The sequence below is a fragment of the Grammomys surdaster genome, unplaced genomic scaffold (genome assembly GCF_004785775.1).
Source record: "Grammomys surdaster isolate TR1022 unplaced genomic scaffold, NIH_TR_1.0 169, whole genome shotgun sequence".
NCBI lineage: Eukaryota > Metazoa > Chordata > Mammalia > Rodentia > Muridae > Grammomys > Grammomys surdaster.
Window position 1 is genome coordinate 8,159,946 of NW_021604617.1, and position 16,661 is coordinate 8,176,606.

A 16,661-nucleotide genomic window follows, 5' to 3' on the forward strand; every position below is an offset into this window, starting at 1 on the left:
TATCTATCTATCATCTATCTATCTATCTATCTATCTATCTATCTATCATCTATCTATCTATCTATCATGCTCCAGTAGTGAGTGAGGCTGGGATTCGTTCACACCAGGCTCTCACCTCCACTTTCATCCCGTAAACCAGCTCTGTCCACTTCAAAGCATCACTGAACAAAAGCACTGGGTACCAAGTGTTCTGGTCTCATAGCACCCCGATGAGAACTGCTCTTGTTAACTCTCCCTGCCAACCCGAGACAGCCTAGAGTCACCTGAGGAGAAAGCCTTTAGCCAAGAACTGCCTACATCAGATTGGCCTGGATTCATCTGAGGGGAATTATCTTGACCATTTATGGCTGTAGCAGGGTCCAACCCACTGTGGGTGGTACCATTCCCTGCGCTGTTTTTTTGTCTACGGTTGTGTAAGAAAGCTAGCTTTGCATGGTATACGAGTGAGCCAGCAAACAGCGTTCCAGCTTCTAGCTCCTGCTTGAGTTCTTGCTTTGGTTTTCTTTAATGGTGTACTGTAACATGTAAGCTGAAACAGACCTTCTTATCCCCTTATTGCTTTTGGTCAGAGAGCTTTGTCAAGTGCTCACAATGACATCCAGGCCCCGGGTTCCAAGCTCTCCACACTTCATCCCAGTCCTGGGACAGCTCTGTCTGCTGTCCTTAGGAGACAAGATGGCAAAGCTGACAAGAAATGCTGCAGCTGGATCACACTTGGCTCTTTCTCCTGCCCCACAGCCATCCCACATCCAACCCAGGTGCTCCACAGCTGTCCTCCACCCAACCCGGGTGCTCCACAGCTGTCTTCCACCCAACCCAGGTGCTCCACAGCTGTCCTCCACCCAACCCAGGTGCTCCACAGCTGTCCTCCACCCAACCCAGGTGCTCCACAGCTGTCCTCCACCCAACCCAGGTGCTCCACAGCTGTCCTCCACCCAACCTAGGTGCTCCACAGCTGTCCTCCACTCAACCCAGGTGCTCCACAGCTGTCCTCCACAAAGGCTAACCAGTGGGAAACAGAAAGAGCCATATCAGAAAGGATGGGGTAGCTGGGAAGAAGCCACACAGGAAAGGGGCAAAGGTGTGGAGAGCAAGTGAGAGCCTAACGGAGAAGCACTACTGGGCACCTGACAATGAGATCCAGAAGGTGTTGACAGGATGGGAGATGGGAACGAAGCAGGAAGGTTTACTGGTGATCACCGAAGAATCAGGCCACCAAATATGCAGAACCCACTTCCTGTCTCATGGAGATACACAATAAGGCCAAACAAATCTCACAAAGCCATCCTGCTACTTAAAGCACCCAGATACAAACTGACATCTTTTTGTGAATATTATTGTCCAAATTGGTCACTAGTGGTCTTGGGGACAGGGAAGGTGGAGGAAGAGAGACTGGAGTGGGACACAATCCTCTCTAGTCCTCCCAGATTAGGCTGTCACAGTGGTCCCTCTGGGCCTTGGTTCACTCTTCTGTGAAAAGTTAGAAGTTTCTGCTCAAAAATGCTCTTATGGTATGTGGGGGACTTTCTGGCGAGCTAGAACAGCAGATGCTCTGCTTGCCAGGTGTCCCATCCGAGGACTGACCATGTCTGCCCCTGCTTAGCTTCTGAGATGAGAGGAGATCAGGCGCATTCCAGTGTCATGGCTGTAAACTCTACTCAACATTGAAAATTGAGACCATTAAGGGACACACACCATTAACTCCAGGAGAGGCAGGGGGTATCTCCATGAGTTCAAGGCTAGCCAACACTACACAGTGAGATCCTGTCTCAAACAACAACTTCCCTAGCAACGGTCAGTGCCAGAAGGTCTGGGTGCGGTGATTTCAACATGACAAAGCCACCTTTCAAAACAAAACTAGATAAAGCACTTCCCATACTGTGGTCCCTAACCTGAGCGGTTGTTTAGAATGGAATGGAAACAAGCCCCAGGCTCTCCATGAGGATTACATAGATTAGACTAACTGAGGTGGGAAAACCCAGTCTAAATGTGTAATCGTGGGTGGCAACATCCCCTGGGCTTGAATCCTGGCCATTAGCACTCAATTCCCTGCTTTCTGACTTCCGGCCACTGTGACTGTCTGCTTCAAGCTCATTGAGTGTGACTTCCACCATGATGGACTTTTCAAACTCTGAGCCAAAATTAACCCTTCCATCCCGAGCCTATTTTTGTGAGGTGTTTTGTTATGACCACAAGAAAAGTAATTGATAAATACAACCCAACAACGAAAAAATTAAAACCTTTAAACACATGTCTACAAAATCCCAAGAGTTGTCACCTACAAACCTCACAAATCAGGGAGAAGAGAAATGACTCCAGGTTTGAGAAAGAACAATCCCAAAATCTGAGAAAAGAAGGTGAACAGACATGAGAGAAAATCTGTTTTTGCTTTTGTCTTTGTTTTTTTGAGACAGGGTTTTTCTGTGTAGCCCTGGCTGTCCTGGAACTCACTCTGTAGACCAGGCTGGCCTCGAACTCAGAAATCTGCCTGCCTCTGCCTCCCAAGTGCTGGGATTAAAGGCGTGCGCCACCACTGCCCGGCCCACAAGAGTAAATCTGTATTGAAACTATAGAAGGGTGTTTGAGTTTAGGGGAAAAACAGGGTCAAGGAAAAGCACAAGATAATTATAGTATCTAAATTGGGAGAGGTAACAATGAATATTAAATCAGTCTGTTATTCGGCATTGTTTGGGAGGAGGGGAAACATTAGTTGATCTTAGACTTTAATATAGCTGTTAAAATATCCTGAGCAACCACTGAAAACAGGCACAGATTACGTAGATTCTAATTAAGACAGAGAATGGGGGAAACCATTTCAGAGTACAGAACGGAAAAGCCACAACCATATTCACACGGCACAAGTGTCCGTAATCCACCAGTAAGCTGTGCTATAAATCTTTTTCTCCTAATGGTTTTTTAAGAGTCAGAATCTCAACCAGTATCTCAGGCATGCCTTGAACTCAGGCATCCTCCTGCCTCAGCTTCCTAGCCTTAGGATAATAGGATTGTGCTAATCTACCCAACAAGTCAGACAGTGACCAAGGAGCAGTGCTTTAAAATACATTAAAAATGTCAGCATTGTGGAGAGCAATTGGCAAACCCAATGAGGAATTTTACCACTCTCTCCTCTCTCTCTCTCCCCGGAAGCTTATAGAAGTGTGAGGATTGACCCTGGAGCTTCACGCTTGTGAGACAAGAACTCCACCGAGCCATGTTCCGGCTCACAGCTCTCCCGATAACTAACAAATTCACCGTTCAGAACCAGAAAAGAATACAGTCCAGATGATCTGAGCAGTACAGAGAACCCTTCTCCAGTCGTAAAACCAAAGGGACCGTTCTTTCCGGAATTCTCCTCTGTCAAGCACTTTGTCACAACGGAAAGTAACTAATGTTCTTTCCAATGCCATTTCTGATCTAAGATTCCTTTTGACCTCTGTGAAGGAATACAGGTCTGTCTAGCATTAGCTGGGAGTCCCAGACCACAGACTAATCTTAGCAATTCCATCCTATCCCAGAGATTATTTGTAAAGGTTTATTTTTACGTGAGGTGTTTGAGTGCTTGCTTGCATGGATGTATGTACGTTCATGCAGTGTTAATGGGAAGAGTCTGGGTTTTCTGGGAACTGCAGTTACAGACTGCTGGGAGCTGCTGGGAGCTGCTGGGAGGTGCTCAAAACCTAACCTGAGCTCTTTGCAAGCATACCCAATGTTCTAAATGGCTGTCATCCTCCAGCCCCACGAGAGATTCACTCATTCAAAATCCCCTAAAAGACCCCAGCACAGTCCTGGGTTCAGGATGCCTGAGTCCTTTTCTGCCCCAACCTGGCCGTTCAGTCACCAAAATGAGTACAACTTGCCTTATTAGGCCAACACATTTTCTGTGTGTGTGTGTGTGAATGAGACCACCTGGGTGTGCACGTGTGGCCTGTAGATGGTCAGAGACAACCTTGGGTGTTATTTGTCAGATGTCTCCCACCTTTTGTCTCTCACTGGGCTGGAACTTCCCCCAGTATGCCAAACTAGTTCCTGAGTAAGCTCCAGTCCCATCTTTCCACTGCTGGGACTCTGGAAGCATACCATTGTACCTGGCTTTTAACTCAGACTCTAGGTATTCCCACAAGTGATTTACCAACTAAGCATCTCTCCAGTCCCGACAATGAGTGTTTTTTGTTGGTTAGTTTGCTTTACAGCTAGGTTCTTACTGTGTGTAGCCTTGGCCAGCCTAGAACTTACTATGTAGACTAGACTAGCTTTGAACTCATCAAGATCTACCTGCCTTCCAGAAGTTGAGATCAAAGGTGTGGGCCTGGCTGGGCATGAGTATTTTAAGTCCACCCTTTTTCCAGTACCTCCTGTTTTTCCCAGCACACCATGAGGACCCAAAATAGCACGTACAACTTGTTTAATGAAGCATCCTCTTCGAAGTGGCTTCCTTGAAGCAAGCAAGCAAGCAAGCTCACCTTGACCTTGGTAGCGGGTGGCTGTGTCGGGGTCCTGGCTCTGGGGGCTTCTCCTGCAGCTGGCCAGTCATGCTGCTCACATGCTGCTGGGCAGGTGGGAAGAAGAGACCTGGGTCTGAGGGAATAAGAGAAGGGAGGGTCACTCTCTCATCACTTGTGCCCAGATCACCGTCACCCAGTGGAGTGCACCGTTTCAAAGCTCAGAGTTCCCGAAACTTTGCTCCGCTTATGCACTGGGAGAGCCAGTGAGCAGGCTCACGCTCGATAGACCTTCCCCAGCTGTGCAGTGTGTCCTGAAGGACCCCGAGGAAGAGCCGCTAAGACGACTTGGATGAGGTCCCCACAAATAGCGAGAGATTTGAAAGAGAGACGTAGTGCTATGGCACAGTACTTCTCCAACTGTATGTGCCTAGCTACAAGTACTGTGTCACAGTACTTCTACAACTGTATGTACAACTATAGGTACAGTGACATAGTACTTCCCCAACTACATGCCTATTTATAGGGACTGTGACATGATACTTCTCCAGCTGTATGTGTAACTGTAGGTACTGTGACACAGTACTTCTCCAACTGCCTGTGCCTAGCTACAAGTATTGTAACACAGTACTTCTCCAATTGTATGTGCAACTATAGCTACAGTGACATAGTACTTCTCCAACTGTATGTGCGACTGTAGGTACTGTGACACAGTACTTCTCCAACTGTCTGCACAGTACTTCTCAAACCATTTGTAACAAAGATCTGGTTTGTTTTGCATCTTAATTATTTCTTCTCCTTCTTCTCCTTCTTCTCCTTCTTCTCCTTCTTCTCCTTCTTCTCCTTCTTCTCCTTCTTCTCCTTCTTCTTTTTGGTTTTTCGAGACAGGGTTTCTCTGTGTAGTCCTGGCTGTCCTGGAACTCACTCTGTAGACCAGGCTGGCTTCGAACTCAGAAATCCGCCTGCCTCTGCCTCCCAAGTGCTGGGATTAAAGGCGTGCGCCACCACCACCGCCCGGCTTGCATCTTAATTTCTAAGCAATTGACACATACTGTTCGGATATCTAAGACAAATTAGCTGCTAGAGAAATTGAAAGATACCCAAAGTCAAAGTTTTTTTTTTTTTTCATGCAATGCTATAAAAATGGCGCCTCCCGTGGCTGTATGTGTGAGTGAGTGTACGTGGAGGTGCAAGACTCGAGTTGGGAGTCTTTCTTGATTGCTCCCCATTTTACTGACTGGACGGGGTTCACAGTTGAACTCAGAGCTCGCTGTTATGGACCAGCTGTTACAGGGACCCCATCTCTGTGCTGGAGTTACAAGCAGGTGGCCACGCCCTCACAGCAGCTACGTGAGTTGTAGCCACGCCCTCTCAGCATTCACGGGAATTCTGGGATTCAAGCTGACCCCCTTGCTCCTGTGGCAAGCTCTTTAACCACTGAGCCATTGCCTCAGAACAACAACTGGACGGGAAAACCAACAAACCAATCAGGAGCTCCGGCTGCCGTGCACAGGATGCAGGCCCAGTTCCCAGCACCCACGTGGCGGCTCACAGCCATTTGCAACTTAAGTCCCAAGAGACTGGATGCCCAGCTCTGGCTCCATGAGTACAAGGCACAAAATCACACATACAGTACACACAAACTTAATAAGCAAATCTTAAAAAAAATTAAAACAGATTTATTCATTATATTTGTGCATATGTGCACATAAGCATGTGGACGTGTTCACCAGGGGGTTAAGCATCACGGTGACTGTGTGGCAGAGGACAACTTGCAGAACTTGGTTCTCTCCTTCCGCTATGTGGGGCTCAGGGAGCACCTTTACTAAACAAGCTACCTTAATTTAAATATATCTGTATCTATATATCAAAAAATATTAATATGTATGTATGTATGCATCAGAAAATATATTAATATATATGCTATATATGCATTGTACATGTATAGGGAAAGTCTTTGTTAGTGACAACCAGCTTTAAAATATAATAATAATAATAAATAATAAAACATCCCTACCGCTTTCATGGTTGGCGTGTGCCCTAAGGAAGTTTTCCAAGCCATTATCACCCATCTGAGCACTTGAGAGAAAGTGCTCACAGTTCCAGTGACTTTAGAAGCAGCTAGCCCTGAAGAAGAGAACTTTCCCTTTCAAAAGCTTGTTTTCTTTCTAATGCAAACACACACCCTCCCCTATTTCCCCCGCTCTTAACCTAAATCATCTGTAATTTTAGAGTTGGCTGCTCATGAAATTCTATCAAAAGGGCTCGACGTAAACATTCCTATGGCAACGGAAGTTTGCTGAAACAACGTCTGTACCGTTCCAGACATGGTACATCGTTAGCCCTGAACATCGGCGAAGAGAAGATTCTGGGGGAGAGGTGTTTGTGTACAAAACGTTAAAACAGCTATTGGCATCTGAATGGTACACCTCATGGGAGCCAAGAGATGACAGAGGTGGGGAGTGGGAAAGGACTGAGTTCTGGGGAGCTGGGAGTTACATCATAGCCCCTGCCCCAAGCTCCCCCACAGACTGTGAGTTCTTTCTTGGATGGGTTTGTTTCCTGAGTAAGCCTTGAGGTCAGATCAGCAACTCAGCTGTCCTCTCTTGTACCTCAGGCTCGGGGTGCCCCTCTAGTTCCCTAAAGACGAGCTTTTCACAGAGAGACGTAAATAGCCAGTAATAGGCCAGGCAGACTTGATAAAACGCCTGCCGCTCAAGCAAGAGGCCGAGTTTGATTCCTCAGAACCCACGAGAAAGGCAGGCAGAGTGGCCCTGGGTCTGGACTCGGTGCTGGGCCAGCCATCTGGCTAAAGCTGTCTGTGACCTTCCGGCTCAGCAAGAGGTCATGTTTCAAAAATTTAGAGGTGATGGAAGAAAGACACCGGAAGACAGACACTCTGGCATTGGTGCATGCACACACACACACACACACACACACACACACACACACACCACACTACAAAGTTTTACACACCCCTGAATCACTACGGTGGTCACTAGGAAACCAAGGCCTGGTGATTTGCTCAAGTCCACAGAACTGAATGGCTGAGTCCAGGAACGAGGCGCCCAGCCCTTCCTCTGCCCCTCCTCATGGGTCAGAAACCGGACTGGACCGCTTCCCATGTGACCATCAAAGAAACTCTGGAAGGAAGCATCTCTTTCCAAGTACTCAAGGCCAACAACAGGCCACCAACAAAGCCAGATCCACTGTCGTATATATGCTTGTCCTCTGCCTGAGCCTCCGTTTCCCTCCTGCACAAGGAAGGTGACAAGTGTTGGTTTACCACCACACGGCTGTTAGAATCAGGGAGGAATGAAGAGTGAAGTTAAATTTTTTTTTCTATTGCACTTATTGAGTGGTGTGTGGTGTGGTGTGTGTGTGTGTGTTTATGTATGATGGCGCTTCTTTGAAGGACAAGACATCTTTTGCGAGTTGGTTCTCTCCTTCCACTGTGTGGGTCCTGGGTTGTCAGGCCTGGAGGCAAGTGGTCTCACCTCTTGCACTATCTTGCCTGCCCCAAGATTGAGTCTTGAGGGAACCACAGTATTATACAGAAATGAACCCTTTCAAATGGGCCCAGAAGCCCAAGTCAGAGAGGCTGCTCCTTTCAGCCAGATGGTGGCTGAAATGGAAGGAACAGGAAAGCGTGGGGGTCTGCCTTGGAAGGGAGGGACACAGGATACAGCCTACTGACTTCCCGGACAGGAAGCTGGAGCAAATGAAGTGTGAAGAATTCCCTCCTTGCCACCCACAGTAAGTAAGCTAGAAAATTGGCACAGATGGGAAAGGGGGAAAGAGGAGTGGGCTGGGGGAGGAAGAAAAAAGGGAGAGAAGGGGAAAAGAGGAGGGGGAAGAGAAGGAGAAGGAAGAGGAGGAGAAAGAGACAGAGAAGGAAGAGGAGGATAAAGAGGAAGAGGAGGGAGAGGAGGAAGAGGAGGAAGAGGAAGAGAAAGAGGAAGGAGAGGAGGAGGAAGAGGAAAAGGAAGAGGAGAAGGGAGAAGAGGAGGAAGAAGAAGAGGAGGAGGAGGAAGAGGAGGGAGAAGAAGAAGAAGAGGAGGAGGAGGAGGAGGAGGAGGAGGAGGAGGAGGAGGAGGAGGGAGAGGAGGAAGCAGCATCAGCCATGGGCAGGGATCTGAGACTATGTAAAAAGGGGGTTGGCTAAGCACACATCCAAAGTTGTCAGTCCTTAACTGCAGGTGCCGTGTGGCCAGACTTTCATGCTCAAGCCTCCATGACTTTCCATGCCATGATGCCTGCATCCCTGAACTGGAGTCCCACGAAATCTTCCTTCCTGCAGATGCCTTTATTGTGATGTTATATCCATAACCAAGATACCAGTCATCTGTCAGATGAAGTTCCCTCTGTGGAGATGGCGGAAGGAGACTGCACCGTATTCATTCATTCATTCATTCATATACTATCTATCTACTATCTATCTATCTATCTATCATCTATCTATCTATCTATCTATCTATCTATCTATCATCTATCTATCTATCTATCTATCATCTATCTATCTATCATCTATCTATCATCTATCTATCATCTATCTATCTATCTATCTATCTATCATCTATCTATCATCTATCTATCATCTATCTATCTATCTATCTATCATCTATCTATCTATCTATCTATCTATCATCTATCTATCATCTATCTATCTATCTATCATCTATCTATCTATCATCTATCTATCTATCTATCATCTATCTATCTATCTATCATCTATCAATCATCTATCATCTATCTATCTATCTATCATCTATCTATCTATCTATCTATCTATCTATCTATCTATCATCTATCTATCATATGTGCCTGTATTTATGGGGGTTTCAGGGTCAGAGGGCAATTTGCAGGAAGAAGCTGGTTCTCTTTCACCAGATGGGCCCACGGATAGAACTCCTGGGATCAGGCTTGGTGGCAAGGGCCTTCATCTACTGAGCCATCTTGCCAACCTCAAGATAGAATTTTCAAGAGCGACCAGAAGCATATTAGATGTGTCGAAACTCATAGATGTTCTCCAAATAGCTCTTCCTTTCTTTGGATGCCCCACCCCTCCCCACAGAGGCTAAGGATGCTTTTCATGCACTGGAGGTGAGAACTCTACCTCGAGGCTATCATGAGATACAGGCAGGTCCCTTCATCTGGCCAGGTGTTTGAAGTATGTGGCCAACATTGAGACCAACGAAGAGGGTCTTCTTGTGTCTTTTTCACATAAGCCCACTGACCTAATTTCAATTTCTGGGACCTATATCAAGGTAGAAGGTGAGAACTGATGCCCAAAGGTTGTCCTCTGATCCCCCACAGGTGCCATGGTATGACCCCCACACATACACAGGTGTCAGGATGTGCTCCTGAAACACATGGTAGCACCTGGAGCAAAAGTGTCTAACTTTCCCAGGTGTGGTGGTGCACACACCTTTTATCCTCCTGCTGGGGAAGCAGAGGCAGGTGGATCTCTGTGAGTTTGCACCCAGCCTGGGCTACACAGTGAGTTCCAAGCCAGGGCTATGTAGAGATACCTGTCTCAAAAAATCAACAAACAAACAAACAAACAAACAAACAAACAACACCTCAAACTTTTCATTAGAATAGCTCTAGTTATCCTGGGCAGCAGCAGAATGTCAAAATTCCCTTATTTGTCCTTGCTTCCTTCCTTGCTTCCTTGCTTCCTTCCTTCCTTCCTTCCTTCCTTCCTTCCTTCCTTCCTTTCTTCTTCCTTCCCCTCTCCTCCCTCCTTCTTCTCCTCCTCCTAACTCTTCTTCAAAACAAGAAAGTTCAAAGGTAATCAGGACAGCCCTGGGGAAGACAGGCCTCTAGAGGCACTTTGTAGAAACTGGCTGCAGGGGCGCCCCCTTTATCGAGTGGCCCCTGATCTGATTTTCTCAGCACGAGCCAAGAGCGAGAATTGCTTCCATTCAATGATCCTCACCAAGTGGGTGTAGAAAGATGGGAGAATTCTAGTCCCAGGCAAAGAAAGTAAGAACTGAAGGGCAAGCGTGTTAAGTCACCACCAGGCACAACAGCCAGAGAGCGTCCAAGATAGGCCAAATGTGTCGAGTGAAGAACGGATGAACAAAGGTGCTTGTGCATATGATGGGAATATTATTTACTCATAAAAAGGAATCGAGTCTCAACAAATGTTAAAACACGGTGAATCTTCAGTATATCATATCAAGAAAATAAATCAAATGCAAGAAACACCCAGAAGAAGTAAGTCCAGAGAAACAGAAGGCCACTCAGTGTCATCCAGGGCAGGGGGCAGGATGAGAGTGACTGTTTTATCTGGTATGGAGTTTCCTTTGGGAGGATGACAGTGCCTGGACTGTACTGAGATAGGGGTGTCCAACATGCAAACACACTGAACATGAGACGGGGTCTCATGTAGCCCAGGCTGGCCCCTAACTCACTACACAGCCAAGGATAAACTTGAACTTCTGATTATTCTCCCAGTGTCTACTGGATGCTGGAAGTCCAGGTGTGTGCCATCATACTTGGTTTGTGTGGTACTGGGATGAGACCCAGGGCCTTACCCATGCTAGGCAAGCCCTCCACCAACCGAGCCACACCCTCAACCCCTGGCTTCTACTCTTTAATATGGCCAACAGTTAATTCGATGTTACATAAAGTTGAGAAAACTGCATGAAGCATCTCAGGGCTCACTGTGAGAGTCTAGCTAGTTAGCTCTGTGGGGCCCAGGGGGTTCCTAGGATTCTTGAAGAGCACGCTGAGCAACAGTAGGATGATTGGTCTTCAGGCACAGCCTATGGGGTGTTAATGATTGTTTTTCTTTAGAATAGCCAGTAACTATGGCTGTCATTTATTAAGTGCTGACTGTATGCAGGCACTGGGTGTGGTGTTTTGGAAGACCCCCATCTCAAATCACACTGAAGGGCAGGACAGCTTCTGCTCTGTTCTGCAGATGAAGAGCCTCAGGTTCAGAGAGGCCACGGTAACAAGAAATATGTTTGCCTCCACAGAACATAATCCCTACTGCCTGCCACCGTGAGATTTAACAGGCTCTTCCAGGTGGCAGAGATGGCATTTTTCGGGGGGTGCCTTCGCTCCACATCCCGAATCTGAAGTGCTCCAAGAGCTGGATCACCACAGGGAGAAAAGTCTATACTGTCAGCCCGTAGGGCAGCTCACAGCTGTATTACTGGGATTTGGAAGGCTGAAGCAGGAGGCGCCTCATGAGTTTATGATCGTTCTGGCTACAGAGTGAGATTTTCTTTGTAAAAAAACAAAAGAAGCAAGCAGGAAGCGAGTCCTATATTGTAACATTATTTCATAAACATAATCTTTAAAAAGCTCGTGGAGTTATGGGCCAGTGAAGCGGCCCAGCAGGTGCTGGCCACACAAACCTGATGGGTGAGTGCCATTGCCAGAGGCCTCGATAGAAGGGAGAACCAGCTGCCCAGCGGTGTCCTCTGACCTCAACGGTAGCATTCGTGCACACAGACATACATGTGTAATACTAATCAACTAAATAAAAACGTCTTAAAACATGACCCAAAGTGACCCTTAACTCACACGTGTAACACACATAAGAAACAACTGAGTATTTATGTGTACGCTCGGGTCCCCAAGAAATCCCACGAATATAAGCAGATATTTCAAAATCTGGAGTCAGAAAGACTTTAGGCTCCAGACGTTTCTGATGAGGACTACTCAGCCCAGATGTGAACAAGCTCCTCACAGGAAAGACTCAGTCTGTCTTACTCAAAGCGTGGTCCTCAAGACGGGAGTTTCAGGGTTCCAAGAGGCTCAGTCCTCATCCCTGAACTGGAGTCAGACTCTGCTGTCTCTATGTGATTCTTGGGTGTGCTGGGATGTGAGGACTAACGGCTATCCCTAGGGATCACAACTGGTTATTTCAATTAAAAAAAAAATCACTAAAACGGGAGCTGGAGAGATGGCTCAGTGGTTAGGAGTGTTTGCTGCTCTTGCAGAGGAGCCAAGTTAGGTTCCCAATCTCGATGTTGGAGGCTCACAACCACCAGGAGCTCCCTGTCCCAGGGGTCTCATGAGTCCTTCCCCTGGGTACCTGCCTTCTCACACACACACACACACACACACACACACACACACACACACACACACGTATAATTAAAGATAAGACAAAGCTGCAGCTACGGTGAAAGAAAGGATGTTCTAGATTATAACCTGAAGAAGGGGCAGAAAGCCAGCAAGGCCAAGTGTCCTCTGGTCCATGGAAAGTATGGGTATTGGAATCAGATGTCCAGTTACCACGGGAAGAGACCTTGGAGGAAGCGTTTGAACAGTGTGCCAGTCCCTGTTGGGTCACGTGGTGGGTACTGGGACTGTGGAACATATCTAAACAGTAGACGCAGAAACCCAAGGCAGGGAGAAGAATTTTCAGAGCACCTTCAGGAAACAGAAGTCAAGGCATTAACTAACATAGTGACACAGTGGGCTACTCAAGCCTGTAACAAAGAAAAGTCAGAATTAAAAAAAAAAAGACTTATGAAGAATTGATTTTTTTTTCTCACTCTCCTTTTGAGAAGATGCAGTGATTCACTTTCTAAAGTATCTTTGCAAAATAAAATGTACAGGACAGAGAATTTTAAACTGTGACTTTTAGATATGGAAAACTAGAGTGTAGCCTTGATCTGTGAATCCTAGCTAAAGAATTCTTTGAATTTTTTTTCCTCAAAGGAAAAAAAAAAACCCATAACATTTAAACAAAGAAACAAGTAAACAAACCACTGGAAAAAAAATCTCAGTTCTTTAGTTGCATCCGCCATTAAAGACACTCCCCAGCTATAGGAATAGCAGAGGCAGAACCTGGAGACCGTTCTGGTAGCTGCTAACATCTATGGTTATGATGCTAAACATGGGTATTAACCAAACCAATCCCACAACAGCAAATGGCCTTGCTCAAAATGTCAACAGAGCCCTGTGTCCGACACTCACCCTGGATGAATCAAGAAAACGTCAGCAAAAACCAGAAACAGGAGGTGGGGACTAAAATATCTCCCTGCCTTCCCTTCACATTCTGAAACAAGGAGAGTGACTGAAGCATGACAGTAGGGGCTGTCCTCTGGTTTCCACTCACGCACCCCCCACCACACCCCTCCCACACACAGAGATACAACCCAATCTCCCCTCCCACAGGGGACGTGATGACCAAAGCAGAGGATGATAATGGCTTCTGGTCCAGCTCAGGGAAGTCTGGGAACCTGAACGTTCTGGGAACATTCTGGAATAGACATGGAACTCACCCTAGCCCATGAGTATGTGGTTCTTTATCCTTTCCACATGGGTGGGGTGTGTCCTTCCCTAACTTAGCTCTTCAATGAATCCCCAGTCTTGTTGTCGGTTGTGTGTGCAAGAAGTGTGGAATGGCACACAGTTTTCCCGCATGGAGAACACATGGTTGGTGGGGACAGGCGAGGGCACCACTAATACTCTTGACTAAATGTCTGTCCAAATACTTTTCTTGCCTTTCAACCTGGGCCACCAGACCTCTGGGGATGTAGCCATCTCTTGTCTTCCCACCCTTGCAGTGCAGACCCCGGAGCAGTGTCTCCTTCTATCCTGATTTGCAAATAGGCACAAGCTCCGCTGAAGGAGAAAGATGCTGAGGAAAAGCGATGGCAGGCATGAGAGGAAGCCAGGGGAAGTATCCGCCTCATCTCCCTCCAGTGGACTAAAAGAGAGACCTGGGTCAGGGCTGGTCCCCCACTCCTGCCTTGCGGGTTGCCCAGGGCTCGGCCCCTCTCTGGTGCTTCTCAAGGTACATCTCCCAGATCTCAACTCTGAGTCACCTGGAGCAGAGAGGAGACCTTGTAAAAATAACTGAAGAACGAGGCTCCTCTATTCACACAGTCACACGATTCATGATACAAAGAACAAAGAGGCAAGGCAGGAAGCAGAGGAGGGAAGCCTGTTCCCATCAGGTGTCTTCAGTGACAGGCAGACAGCTCACTCCTGGGCATGCTGCTCAATCTCTGTTTCCTCCCTCTCCCCCTCCCTCCTTCCCTTTCCTCCAATTCTTTTCTCTTCTAGCTCCCATATTATCTTCTTCCCACTCCTTCCCTTGTTCCTTCTCCCCTTTACTTTCCCCACCCCATTCGGTACCCACCTTCCTCCTTGCAACCTTTCCCTCCTCCCCTTCCCCACTCACGCCCCTCCCCAGCCCTCCCACTGCTCTCGGTGTAATAAAGGCAGGAGGGTACACCCTGCACCTTCCCACTGTCTCCCTGTCTCCTGTCCCTGGCTATCCCTGCTGGGGCACACGGAGTTCACATTTGTCCTCTCCTGGGTTATCTGTCCCAGGGCAGAAGTTCTGAAGACTCACAGCCTCCACTGAGCACTGGGTGAGATCTCTGCCTCTGTAACCATGTGGTGGAAGCCAGCAGAGTTAGATAGGTCGCCAGAGGCGTCTGCCCAGGCCTCAAACCCTGAGAATGCTCGGGGCTTACTGGGCTGTATGTCTCTGAGACACAGTCCTCATGGACCACGGAGGCAGGGAGGAGGAGCTGAGATAGGAGAGGATGAAGTAAGAGGCCAAGGGAAGGGGTGAGGCTGGAATAAGGGAGAGGATTTAAAAGCTCCCGGGGGTAAGGCACATAAAGCAAAAAGCTTTGATTTGGCACTCATTAAACACAGCCCTTCCTGGGGCACGACTATTGTGGCGGGCCTGACCTCTTATGCTAATTAAATATTAACTAAAAACTACTTTTAGACAAGCACATGCACATAATAGGAAATTAAAATGTCAACCAGGGCAGGGCAAATACAAATTACAATTAAAGTCAGAACGGCAGCTCCGGCCAGTAATGGGACCCCGAGCATCCGGGATGCCTGGGAAGCCTTCGATGTGCATCTTCAAACATCTTCAGGCACTATGTCTTCCCGTGGGTGTGTCCAACGGTCTCTGTCACCCAGAGTTCACGTGGGAGAACTGTGCAATTAAGTTACCAGAAAGTTCTCAAAATAAGTTCTCATGGGTTAGTGACGTAGTCTCAGCACTCAGGAGGTAGATGCAGGTGGATTCCTTTGAGTTCAAGGCTAGACTGTTTTACACAGTGAGTTCCAGGACAGCCAGGGCTGTGTAAACTGACTCTGTCCCAAAACAAAGCCAAGAAACAAAACCCCAACACTCCCCAATTTAAAAATAAATAAATTTTATTTATTATGTGCCTGTATGTGCTAGAGCATGTGTATATGTGACTGTGTACGTGTGTGTGTGTGTGTGTGTGTGCATGTGTGTGGTACGGATGGGTGTGTTGCGTGTGAACTATGTGCTCTCCTTAGATATGTGTGTCACAGTTCATGTGTGGAGGTCAGAGGATAGCCGGGGGATCCAGCTCTTTCCCAACTGTGGGGCAGTCGGGGAGCCTCTGGATTGGTGGCAAGTGCCTTTACCCACTGAGCTATCACATCAGCTCTGGAAATTCCATTTTAACAGATAAAAATGAACGAATACAATGATATTTTTTCCTAGGGTATGATGGAAGAGACTGGATTCAGGATCCCACTTGGGTACCAGAATTAGGTCCCTGATGTGTTTCATGTAACCTGCACAGAATTCTGCATTTACTTTAAATCATCTCCAGATGACTTACAATGCCCAGGCAAATGCAAACACCCAGTAAAGGGCTATTGGTTGCATCTTTCAGGGGGAGGATGCCAAAGCTAAAATCGGTATGTTTAGGAAAGACAAACTTATCAAAGATTATTTTGACTCATGCTTGGTTTAATTTAGGGTCATAGGGCCCCAGAGAGAAAGGGGGTTATATAATAAAATCATAATACTATCATAATCAAGATGCATAGTATATAGAGTAGTTATAGACATTTGGAAGAGAATAAAAAAGGCAGGGGAAGGAGGTGGGGGAGGGAGCCAGGAGGATGGTGTCGCTGGATCAGTGGCAGCAGCGGAGAGAAGCAAGAAATGACTCCTGAGACATTTGGAGGACTGTTTCCAAAGGGGATGAGATATTAGGGGTTAGTGAGGTGGCTCGGTGGGTAAAGTCACCAAGCTTGGAACAGTGAGTTTGATGCCAGGCCTTTTTTTTTCCACAAAGAGGAAAAAGAGATCCAGTTTCCAGATGTGTTCTCTGAGTTTCATTACATACATCCACAGGGCAGAGCACACTCAGGTGTGCGTGTGCACACACACACACACACACAGACTGAGAGAGAGAGAGAGAGAGAGAGAGAGAGAGAGAGAGAGAGAGAGAG

General features: G+C 47.2%; 1 protein-coding gene across 8 annotated transcripts in view; it reads right to left on the minus strand.

Moving 5' to 3' along the window:
- Positions 1–16,661, minus strand: part of Trerf1 (transcriptional regulating factor 1) — a 221,557-nt gene that overhangs the window by 68,898 nt on the left and 135,998 nt on the right. For all 8 annotated transcript variants that reach the window (XM_028766645.1, XM_028766643.1, XM_028766646.1 and 5 more), the window contains one exon: positions 4,461–4,575. The gene's annotated coding sequence lies outside the window, so the exon portion shown is untranslated. The remainder of the gene's footprint in view (positions 1–4,460; positions 4,576–16,661) is intronic.